The 12,313-nt window shown below is 39.3% G+C and overlaps 2 long non-coding RNA genes across 2 annotated transcripts in view; one reads left to right on the top strand and one right to left on the bottom strand.

Annotated features, from left to right (window-relative positions):
- Positions 1–1,235: 1,235 nt before the first annotated feature.
- LOC135288946 (uncharacterized) lies at positions 1,236–4,481 on the bottom strand. The gene is made up of 3 exons (XR_010351761.1): positions 4,412–4,481; positions 4,202–4,273; positions 1,236–1,351 (listed from the first exon to the last, which is right to left on the bottom strand). It is a non-coding gene; the product is annotated as an uncharacterized LOC135288946 (long non-coding RNA).
- Positions 4,482–9,079: 4,598 nt separating this feature from the next.
- Positions 9,080–12,313, top strand: part of LOC135306299 (uncharacterized) — a 46,124-nt gene continuing 42,890 nt past the window's right edge. The window contains exon 1 of the long non-coding RNA XR_010367101.1: positions 9,080–9,113. This is a non-coding gene — a long non-coding RNA (uncharacterized LOC135306299). The remainder of the gene's footprint in view (positions 9,114–12,313) is intronic.

Below are 12,313 nucleotides of genomic sequence, written 5' to 3' on the forward strand. Positions count from 1 at the left end.
CCTGTGAGCACTAGCTAAAGATTCACTTCTCTCATCACACCCACTTGTGCCATAGTGGCTTTTGTTCCCTGCTCAGTATCTCCGCTTATTTGCAGTTCTGTCAACACTTGGTCCAGGGCCAGTGAGATGCTACCATACCAAACTGAAGAAGAAACATATCTCCTAGCACAGCATCAGGTTCAAAGAGGGCCAGCTAAAACACTCATTTCCAAGCTGCAAGTTAGCCTAAAATTTCCTCCCTTTCTCACCCTTCATGCATGGGCATTAGTAAAGTGATCATCCCACACTAAAGAGTAGGGACTGCCACATTGGCATCAGGACAGAAAGGTTCAGTAAAAGAAACAAGGTTTTCATCTAGAAACATCCATGAGAGAAATCAAACTTAGGTGAGTAAATATCTAGTAAAAGATCTGGTGTGCTTTCTGACCCTGCTAGGAGCTGCTCACTTGACATTCTGACTTATTCTATTAGCTTTGATTGGCCATAAAGTGCAAAAAAGCTTTCAGTGTATGAAGTTAAATATTTTTACTCTGATATTGCAACCTTAAGCTGAGGGCTCAGCTGCTAGATGTAAAGAGCAAGAAAGAACCAAAGAGGCATGACAGCAGAAAGACATTCTGTCTGCAAGAAAAAAAGGATGTTAAGGTTTATATCTTGGAAAAGAGTGAATTTTTTGTTTTGCTTTTCTGCTCATACACTGAAATTCTCATTCTTAGAAGCTGAAAGCCTTACAAATAAACTCTTGCATAGTTTGTGAGAGCACTTATTCATTTGGAGCCAAAAAAAACCAAACCTAAACATAAAATATATTGACCTTAAACATACTCCATTCTCCCTTCAGATGCAGTCTCAACACAATATAATTAACATAACTCACCACAGGCACTCAGAACTTGTGAGGTGCAATCCACTTATAAAGAGGACCATAGCTGCATTCATGAAATTCTATGCCTGCCCAAATGGTTCTGAATGCCAGCAACAGAAGTTTAGATGTATAACCATGCTTTATCCCACAACAAGCTACCAAGCCAGATTTGACTCTTGCATTTGACATCTTTCTTAGGGCTAACTTCTGTCTTCAAGTTGATTTTAACAGGACTGTGGGGTATAGCTGAGCAAAAATGCATGAACCCTATGTGTTTCAGACAGATTTATAGATCACTGCTAACAAAGAGACAGGCATTGGTCTGCTAGGCCTGATCAGGTGCTGAGTAGTGACAGAATGCTCTTTGTACCTTCCCGTGTCTCATAAGAGCTTCCTGGAGCTTTTGTATCTGTTATCTTCTTCCTCTTGATGCTTCCGTTTCCTCTGCCATTTTCAGCCATAAATGTCGCAACATCACATGTCAAGCTGCAGTAAGTGAAGCCACATTTATAGATAAAATATATGTATGCATGCCCACACACAAGCATGCATAAACACAAGACATATATAAAGCTGTACAGGATAAACTGTGTTTAAAATGAGCAGGTTATAAAGATTATATATGGCATTCTCACCGTGTCATGCTCTTCACTCCATCTCCTGGAGATTTCTTCATTCTGATTCTTTTCTGAGTGTATGCATACATATTCATGTATATATATGAATATATATAGAATTAAACAGCAAGGTATTTGCAGCTGATAGAAAAACTGGTGTCTGTGTAGGAGCACAAACTACCTGCTTGCAGTTCTGCCTTGATGCAAAGCAAAGGCTGTGCATCTCGTGCACTGCTGCCAGACAGGATCTTCCAAAGACTAATTCTGAATGCTGGCAGTAAGATTTGTCAGGTTTTGTAATGCAGGAAACTGCTGACAGAACTGGCTGAATTACTGCACTGCTGCTTCAGATCTCTGTTACTCCCTCCAAGGTCAGGTGTCCACTTTGAAAGAATGAAAAGATCCAAACAAATTTAGAGCCAGGCAGAGGTTTGAGCTAGCTCTCCTCACTCATGCCAGTGGCACACCAGGACTTGCATATATTGCATATATAAGGAGGAATACAAGGTGGAAATACAGAAGATCTGAGAGGACATTTCAGAACAAAGATGTTCTGAAACAAAGAAGATAACTAGTAAGAATTTTAGTTTGTGGTTACCTTCAGCTTGCATTTCTTCCAGATGCAGCAAGAAATTGTACCACAAGAATTGGTCTACAAACCAACTCTGCGAAAGCAGAAGCCATTTGCAAAGATCCTGATGAAGCTGGAAGCACACTGATTCCCATTAAGAGAATGGACTTCAGAAGCCCACTTCTTTGGGCATCTATTACGATCACCAAGTTTTATATCATCTAGAACAAGGGGATCCATGGCTATGATCCTCTTTCACCTGGAATCTGAAACAATTAAAATGACAGCCTCAAATATTGACAGAGAGTGTTGCCAAAAAGAAATTTGATTAACTGCTCAGAGACATCCATCTTTACTCATTACTTGCTGAAATTGCCCTGTCAGTCAGAGCAGCACAAGCTTTTCGTGTGGAAGATTCAGAAAAATCAGACTGAGCTGCAATCAAGGGACCTTCTCTGCTCAATTTACACTTGATATTATTTGCAAATCGCTTCCTTCAAGTAACAGAACTATTGTCAGAGAAGAGGACTATGACAGGTTGCCAAATCTTTTTACTTCTCTTAATCACTTCAGTGGGAAATACGAATCTTGAAGCCATTTCGCAACTAAAAAATGCTGCTAACCAACAATAAAACAAAACTCCTAACCAACCAAAAAAACCAAACCAAACCAAAAAGCATGTAAAAACAAAACTCTCCTCATCTGTGACCTCTCATAGAAATAGTTATACCAAACAATAATACCGCCAAGTGGTTATCTTGCTTCAGCATTACCTACCTGTCATAACACAAAGAATTAAAACATTCTGGAATTAAATCCTTGCACCAAGTTAGGTTATTCTATTATTTTCTGCATAGAATATAATTAATATTATAAAATCATTCCTATAATGTAATAAAGCAGCCTTCACAATTACAATGTTTTTCAAATGAGGGGGAAAAAAAGAAAAAGAAATACAGAGATAAGATCTTTTTATTATCTCCTCTTTTTCACAGTTTCTTGGGCACATGACTGGATTTAGCCCCCGCCTTTGCTAATTTTTTGTGCTATGTCTATTGTCTGCAGAGCTTATGGACACAGCCCAGCCCCCCCATATGAGAATACTACTGATGCACTTCTTCACACGGTTCCCAGAGGACAGGAAATGTTGCACACTATATGTAGTGTGACAAGCGCTGATTTGCTGGTTTTTTTCCAAAAATCAAAGTTTTGAAGCATCAGTTCATGGAAAGTAATCAATTTCGATTGACTCAGAGCAGAAAAACCCCACAAGTTCTGAAATGTCAAATCCTATGTCTTTAACAACATGAGGAAGCCTTTTATTTGAGCTGCAGAAAGTTGGCAGGGGTGGTTGGATTAAGGTTTTGGAGGGAGTTTCAGCAGTTGTTCTGTTTTAATCTCTGGAAGTTCCCGTTTAAATTCTCTGTGTCTGGCTACAGACACCTGCAAGAACAGTGCTGTGAGGGAGAACTGAGTCTCACAGCTGTACTCACAGGCACAGCTGGGGACGACTTTCCAAAAGGCACTTCTGTAAAAGCTAGCTATGATCATGGACCCATGAGAGGCCAAAAATTTGTCTAAGTGGTTCTCTGCTCTATGCCTCGTTGCATAATGCAGATGCAGTCTGACTGTGGTTCCAAACACTACTAGACAGCGCAGTTTAAGACAGCACAGCCTAAACTTGTTTAGGCTGGTTGGTTACTAATGAAACCAGTAGCACAGTTTTTGTGATGTCATATAATATTATTTTAGGAGGTTTCCTAAAACATTTATAAAAAGTCAAGGTGAGGCCTTAAATATGCTTTGGATATACTAATACTCAATGCAGCTTGCATAAGAGCATTCAAGGACATTTTTTACAGATAAACTTTAAAAAAACTTAATCTTGATAATTCTTCACTTGACTTTCTTTGGATAGGTGTAAGTGCTTAAAACATCAAATGAGGCTAATTCTTAATGATGATTTTACAGGGAACAATCAAACACTGTCTGACATTTAGGATTCTGTTCTCTCAAAATGAATCCTAAATGAACATTTTAAAATACTTAAAGGCTTACTTTTTCCCTTGACGTTGCCTCTTTGCACAAAGACATGAGACAAATAAATACTGAAGGACAAATAAGGCTTTGAAACATGGCAAACCTCACCTTACTGCTACATTCCTCAATATTCACAAAATGTCAAAAGGATCTTCTTGCCTCTCCATGTTATACTGCTGCCTTTGAAGAAAAAAATGCTAGTTCAAGGATGCTGTTTGAAAGAGAAACCAGTTTGTTATTTTTGGTTTCTCCATTAGTAAAATAGTTACTTGCTATGAAAGACTACATGACAGATATTAACAAAACATAAAGACGTACCTTTCTTATCAAAGCTCTAAGTTCATAATAGTTTGGGATGCTCCAACATCCACCCCATTCCCTTGCTCCTACAAAGTGAATCAGAACATGCACTATTGTAATTAAAGGCAGCATCCCTTAGGTTTTATATTCTTGTGATAAGGGTTCAACCTTTGCCTGTCCTGGAAAAAAGACTGTATCTAAAGATGCAGTGCAGGCCTTGTTCTCAAACACAATGGCTAGGTAGAAGTCTGCAAAAAGAATAGTGGAGTGGCTTTTTCAGAGAAATCTACTGCAGTTCACCAGCAGAAATAGCTGACACAGTCAGACATACAGTACCTTCCCTTACAGAAATCCCTCAAGCCTCCCTATTCTGATTAATTGACCAGATATATTCATTGGAATCCAATTTAGCTGACTGGGACCCATCCATATTACATTTAATAGGTGGCAAGACACTCTTCACCTATTGTCATGAGTCACCCTCACCTGGGAAAATTGTCTAAAAACCCGGGAAAAACACCCTCAGCCTATGCCTAGTCCATAGGCTCCTTTACCTTGCATTTGAGGTCAAGAGAATCTTAATCACCTGTAAAACAATGATCCTTGCATGAGCAAATACAGATTATTTGAAATCACAATATTTATGTAAATAAAACCTAAGCAAGGTATTTTTGAGTATTGTTGTATTTGATACCAAACAGCAAATCTATTCCAAAGTAGAAAAATAAGTTCTCCCACTTCTGCACAAAATTTTGGATTTGGATGTGTAAAGGGTACATTTACAGCTGGCTGTAGGTTGTGGCAGACTCTGACAAACATAATGCCGGGAGACAGCAGCCTGAACGTGGGAAGGTAGCAGAAGAGTACCAGAGAGGAGTGGGAGCAAAGACATTGATCTTTGTCATCCTCCTTCCCACAGCCTACCTTCTCTGGTGGGCAGCTTGGCTTTAACGTGCAATGCATTTTGAGGTAATTATAACACTACCAAAAGACATCCTGAGGGAGGGTACCCACTGTTTCTGCTTCTCCTAAAAGCTCCACAGGCTTAATGCCCAAAGACTCCTTACTTAAGTGTTAGGATCTTCTCCATACATCTTTCTACTGCTGTACTGCAGTTCACAGCTAGAAGTCAAGATAAAGCAAGACTGAGATCTCTGAGGGCAGTATAGATTAGAGCTGCATAATGAGGAAAGAGTCATTACTTTATTTTTCAAAAAACTGTGTGTATCTCTAACAACTTGTTAAGTGAATATGGATGGAAGAAGCGACCTTTAATCTGAGCTAGCTAACATTTAAACAAGAAAAAAATACTCATATTGGTTCTTACTCTCAGCTTATTTGCTTAACAAACATTAAGTTAGTATCTCTCCATTTGAATGAGCAAGATCTGGGCTTTTCACTACAAATATTTCACATGAAGGTCAACAACAACAACAACAACAACAACAACAACAAAACAAACAAAAACCCAAACAAACAAACAAACAAACAAACAAAAAAAAAACAAAACAAAAAAAAAAAAAAAACCCCAAAAAACCCCACAAAAACCCAGCTAATTCCTCTCTTCTCTAATACCAAGCCTCTCATTTACGAAACCAGCTTGTGGAGGTCACAAGTGACAGCAAACGTTTATTAAAGCACCAACACACTTGGCTGCCACTGGACTAATGTGGCAGGGAGGGGAATCAGAGTCCTGCATGGAGTGTGCAGGGCAGCAGGGCCCATAGCATGATTCACTGACATATTCAGCAATGGCACTAGAAGAATGGAGTAGAACCTTCAAGTGACTTTGTCAGCTATGGGGACAGCTTGAAACTCACCTTGGTCTACATGAGGAATTTGACAAGATCTAGAGAAAACTGTAAAGTTCCTGCCTCCCAAGAGCTCTGTCTCTCTGCAAGGCACCTGCGCAGAGCAAAAATTCTTGACTGAACAGTGCATCTTGAATCTGGACAGTGAAATTAAAATTTCTGTCATGTTTTGAGTGATGGCAAGTTTCCCACAGGAGAAAAAGAAAACACAATTGACAAAGTTGGACTTTTTTCATCAAAACATAATTTTAGTCATAAGGACAAGTCAAAGAAAAATTCAATGGATGATAAGAGGCCCTGAAGACAAACCAGCATTCCAAAATACTTTTGATTGCATTGACAATGTAATAAAAACATTTTTCTTTGTTCAGGTTATTTCTGGGAGTTCAAAAAACTTTGTAGATCTAGTAAAGTTTCAGTATGTTCACTATCCAGTCCAGTTTTCACCTCTGTCAGTCCTGACACCAAAGTCAGAATCAAGAAATCCCCAAGGTCATGGCACAAACCAGTCAGTCCTCTTGCCTCCTGCACAGTTCAGAAATCCTGCAATGGCCACAGAGTTCTTGGGTCATTTTTCTCACAAAGAACTGATAAAGGGAGCAGCTTCTTGCCTTACATGCTGGCAACTGGCTTCTCAGGTAGACCAATACTATCAGACAAGCGCTGATTTGCTGGTTTTTTTCCAAAAATCAGAGTTTTGAAGCATCAGTTCATGGAAAGTAATCAATTTGGATTGACTCAGAGCAAAAAAACCCCACAAGTTCTGAAATGTCAAAATCCTATGTCTTTAACAACATGAGGAAGCCTTGAAAATTGGCAGGAACAAGCTAGTTCATCATATCTCTACTTGATGGTGTCTCAAAAGAAACATCAAATTTACTGAGAGGGGTATTTTTCTTGAATTTTTGGCTGATCTCTCATTTTTGGACGCAGCTGGACATTTGCATATAAGCTTGTGACCATTTCCTTTGCACACTGTTGAGACAAGTTATTTACACGATACATAACTTTCATTGCTTGTTAATGCCATCTCTAGGAATTAAAAAAATCTTCTTCCATTTTGTAATTTCACCAGCAGGTCCCATTAGGACATTCTCCATGATCAGATCAGATTCTCTTTCCCAAGAAGGTGTAGTAAAAAGGCAAAATCATGAACATAAAAAAGCAACCAGTAATCTACTCACAGAAAACCTCAGAGGTTGTCAGGCAATCAAGAAAAGCATGGTGGATGTCTTAACACAATGATATTTTTAGTCTTGTATAATCATACAGAGTTGATAAAGGCAGTCTTGGGACTTTTTCACAACAGGGAGATTGTAAAGCAAACTTTAATTTAATTTACTGCTGGAGGAGTTTTATATATCAGGGAAAATTCACCCTAGAGAGATTTTTAGAAGTTAAAAAAAAAGAAATCTGTATATGTGTAAACCTGAATTTTCAGGCAGGAGCAACAGAATTTAGATCCATGACAGTCAGATACAGCAAGGCAACGCATAAAACTCACTTCTATAGCTTCTGCCACCACAGGCAGGTGCACAGGATAAGGATTTGGTGCAAAACATGCAGGAAAGGGTTGTCTTACAACATGCACATCCTAAATAAAGGTCTGTTCAGAGTGGACACTAGCTTGGCTTCCTGTAAACTTGAGCAGAACCAAAGCAGTTAAAAGTCTTAGTCAGTGATGCTATATTGCTCTCTTTCTCCCTCCTGATCTTTGGTTCTGACGTTTCCTGGCTCACATTTAACGTGTCCTCAACTAATCAAAACTTCATTAAGATGTCAAGGAGACAGGTAGAGTCAGAAATTTCAAGGGAGCAGGTTTTTGCCTGTAAATTATTTAAAATCCACTCATTATGAAGAAGTAAGCACAGGGCTGTCACAATGAATCCATCTCTCTTAACACAGGAAGATTACCTATTATATTTGGAAACAACTCAGTAGCACTGAAGAGGAGATCCAAGGGGACTGAGATTGGTGCATGACTTAATGTTTTTTAATTGCTGAGGCAACAAAGGCTAAATAACTTTGCATTCCTATCAGGAAAAAACAGTAAGTCAGCCACAGAAAAAAAAGTAAAGCAAAGAATAAATACAGAGAAATTAGAAAATCACAGGTACTTTTTTGTTACCAAAAATGGAGAAAACAAAACTTATTAAACTGTTAAAAAAAAAAAAGGTATTTTGCAAAGGCAACACGTTACAGTAATTTAAGAAATAAACTGGGATACCAGAAACTAGGATTGTCATTAATCATTACTTCATTTTCCTGTAAATTTCCAAAGCTTAAGAACTAAGTTTTCATAAGCAAATATCCATCTGAACAATGTGCAAAGTGGAATCTGTGACTCTAGACTCACAAGTGCCCTGTCCTGTGTATGTGTGCATAAAATTCTGAGCACAAATGGTGTGAGGGTGTGCACATGCACGTACAGACAGAGTCATGTACCACACAGCACCATTGGTGTGTCTGCTTTGAGATGAGGGTCTGTAGACACTGGTGAAGAAGACAGTTTTGAAGACCAGGTGTCTGCTGGAGGTGACAAAACGAAAAGCAATAAAGTAGGTTTGACTGCCTATTTTTGACTTTGGAAGTTGCATGCAGTCAGGGCTACTCAAAAGTGGCCAATGTAGTTTTCTTTAAATCAATTACTGCATAAAAATAATATTTAGAAATAAACACTAGACAGTCCTCTGTCAAGTCTTAGGGCCGCACAAGTTTACCTGAGTTCCTTCAAGAGAGAACCACTTTCTTCATCCTTTTTTTCTTTTCGAATCACATAGTAATGAGATCAGAGTCCCTTCCAATCAGAAAACTTGTCAAATAAAAATATATGGCTTACAAATACATTTGATCACAATACTATTTCAGAGGTAAACAGACTCAGACTAAGCTTGACATGGCTCCTGAAGGTAACAACTTCCACATGCTGGTTTTGGCTGGGATAGAGTTAATTTTTGTCAGAGTAGGTGGTATGGGGCTGCGTTTTGGATTTGTGCAGGGCTGATAACACAGAGATTATTTTGTTATTGCTGAGCAGGGCTCACACAGAGCCAAGGCCTTTGCTGCATTTCATACTGCCATGCCAGTGAGGGGGCTGGGGGTGCTGGGAGGAGACAGGACAGGTGACCCCAACTGATCAAGGGGACATTCCAAACCATACGAAATCATGTTCAATACATAGAGTAAAAGAAGGGGGGAGAAGGGACACTTGGAGTGATGGAGTTTGTTTCCCCAATTCACTGTTACACGTGAGGGGACCTGCTCTCCTGGAGCTGGCTGAACACCTGCCTGCCCAAGGGCAGCACTGAATCAATTCCTTGTTTTGCTTGGCTTGTAATGCTCAGCTTTTTCTCTCTCTGTTAAAATGTCATTATCTCAACCCAGGAGTTCCTTTGTTTTAATCCTTCCAATTCTCTCCACAATCCTGCTGCTTGGGCAGTGAATGAGCAGCTGTGTGGGGCTTGGCTGCTGCACGGGGTGAAACCATGACAATCCCTCATTTCAAAGAAGGGAAACACTGAGGTCTGAAGCAGTCTGACACCCCACTGTGCAGCACTGACACAAAGTAAAGGTTGGGAAGGTGCTTCCACTCTAACCCCTGATTTTTCATCCCTTTTGCACTGCACAAACAGTCTCCTGTGAAACAAATAATTTGAAAAGAAAACATGATGACTGAAGCTGGCTTCATCTCACTGGTTAATTTTGAGAGAATAAGCATGAGCTGCCATGCCCAGACACACTGGTTTCCCTACATTGGTTTTTTTTTCCTTAAACTTTAATTTATTCTCTTACTCACTGCCAGAGCTTTACTAAAGAGAGTGGGATATGCATGTATGCCAGCAAATCCTAGACTTGTCCTTAAAGGACAGAATAACTAGCAAAGAAAGAGGGAAGGGAGAAGTGAGATTTCACCTCTTTTGTTGCCATGGGCAAAGAGCTCCCCATACACCAACTGAACCACTGCAGTAATGCCAATTCCTTCCTCATAAGGAATTTCAAAGCCATGGAATACAACACAGATGAACGAGTGAAAAGACCAGAGCCCGGCCAGTCCTGAAGGTCTGCAGCTGGCATTATTTTGAACTGGTCAGAGAACTCATGCTCAGAGGCAGCCAGCCCAGCTGGTCTCAGGGAGCCACTGAAGCTCCCAGCTTTAACTGTCAAGCCCATTTACAAAAACATTTTAGTACTCACTGCCTTCTTAAAGTAATACAAGATGTCCCATAAAGTTCTCTCAAAGAAAAGGTCAGCATTCACTGTAGCTTTATGTTAAATTCTGCTTATTCTCCACCTTATGTTAATTTAACCATGATGTAGATACACTGATGTCTGTGTAGGTACTTGTGATAAAACCCAAAGCTAACAAATTCAAAACCAGACCAAAATTATTTTTATAACTCATAGGGCATGTGTAACATAACTCTTAAAAAAATACATATCTTTTCAATTACAATGTGCCATGATGAATGTGCTAAGTCACCTCAGTTTGTATGCAAAATGCAAGCCAAACCCAACACAAAACAAGAGTAAACCTCTTCAGAAGCAAGAAAAACACCACTTAGGAGTTTTTTCACACTGCCTTTTTTAAAACAACTAAAAAGTGATGGAAGAATAATCTACTCCATCTGCAAGGTCTAACCCCATAGTTACACATACCAAACCTACTAGGAATTTACTTCTTCACTATGCCCCCCATAGTCAACAACACTTAAGAATTTAAACATTTTTGGCTGAACTTTGTGAAGACTAAGTTGCCATGAAAAATATGACCTGCTATTAGAATTTTGAAGGGTTTTATTTAAAAAAAAAAAAAAAAAAGAAAAAGAAAAACAAACAACAACAACAAAAAAAAAAAAAAAACCAACAAAACCAACCAAACAACAACAACAACAAAAAAAAAACCACAAAAAAACTTCCTCCTTACCTTCCTAACGTCTCCCAGGTTTAAGGGGCCAGAAGTGCTCCAGGGGATTTTGAGGCAGCAAAAAGGAGAGAAATTATTCCCATGGGTTCCCCCAGGGCAGCCATTCTAGCTAACAGAAGGAAGAAAAGAGCACAAGTCAGACTCCAGGGAACAGCCAGGAATGCTTCCCAGGTCCAGAGTGGTGAAAGAGCTGAAGAGCATGACATGAAGGGTGAGCCTAAGGGTGCTGAGAAAAGGCAGAGAGCAAAACTGGAGAAGAGGAAGAGCAATGCTTATATTCAGTGAGTGACACAAAATGTGCACAATTTTCAAATATACTCTTCCAATTTCCGTTGCATTCCTTAATAATATACTTGTCCCAAGTGGTTCCAATTTCAGCCTTAGTCAGCAAACCCTCGATAACAAAATACATGGTTGTTTTGGACTAGTATCAGAAACATATGATGGCAACATACTAATCCAACAGCTTGCTATTAAAATCAGTACTTCAATACTACTATATTACTGACTTTTTCTACTCCCTCAGTAATTAATTTTACATTGTTCATTAAGTCTCTGTGGCCATTCTTACAAAGTCATTCTGTTTATCAAAAAAACTACAGATTCTAGAAAAAATGAAGGTTACTTCTGGTCCAATTTTCTCCCTTGGTCTTCCCTCCACAGTCATGACTGCTCCCTGTATTACTGCCACCAGTTTTTAGTCTGAATCTAGCTCTAGCATGCATTCAGAGACAATATTTCTACCACTTCTTTTATTCATTCAGTAGATCTCACTGCTAGCAACGCCACGCACTTTTGACTGCAGTCCTGTGAACTGTGCATAAATCTCACATTAGTACCTGCATATCTTGAACTGCAAGAGGAGGCTATCCCATTCTGCTCTGTTCCTCCCTTAATGAAATGAAGTCTTCCTTGCATAGAAAAATGCCCAGCTCAGGTTATTAATCTCTGTCACACCTGCATTTCGGATTACATGCAGAATATAACGAATTTAATCTAACACAGACATTGGAGGGCACATTTCTTCAGCCAGCTGCCCTTTCTGCTCTGTAACAGCTCACCTGGAGGAGGTACATGAAATATACCCCTTATTCTATCAAGACTTTAACTTCTGCTAATGGCATGAAGCTATTTGCATATTGCAGTCATGAGCTGTGTCTGAACTATCTGAAAGACTGCTCGAGC

Source organism: Passer domesticus, chromosome 1 (genome assembly GCF_036417665.1).
Source record: "Passer domesticus isolate bPasDom1 chromosome 1, bPasDom1.hap1, whole genome shotgun sequence".
Taxonomy (NCBI): Eukaryota; Metazoa; Chordata; class Aves; order Passeriformes; family Passeridae; genus Passer; species Passer domesticus.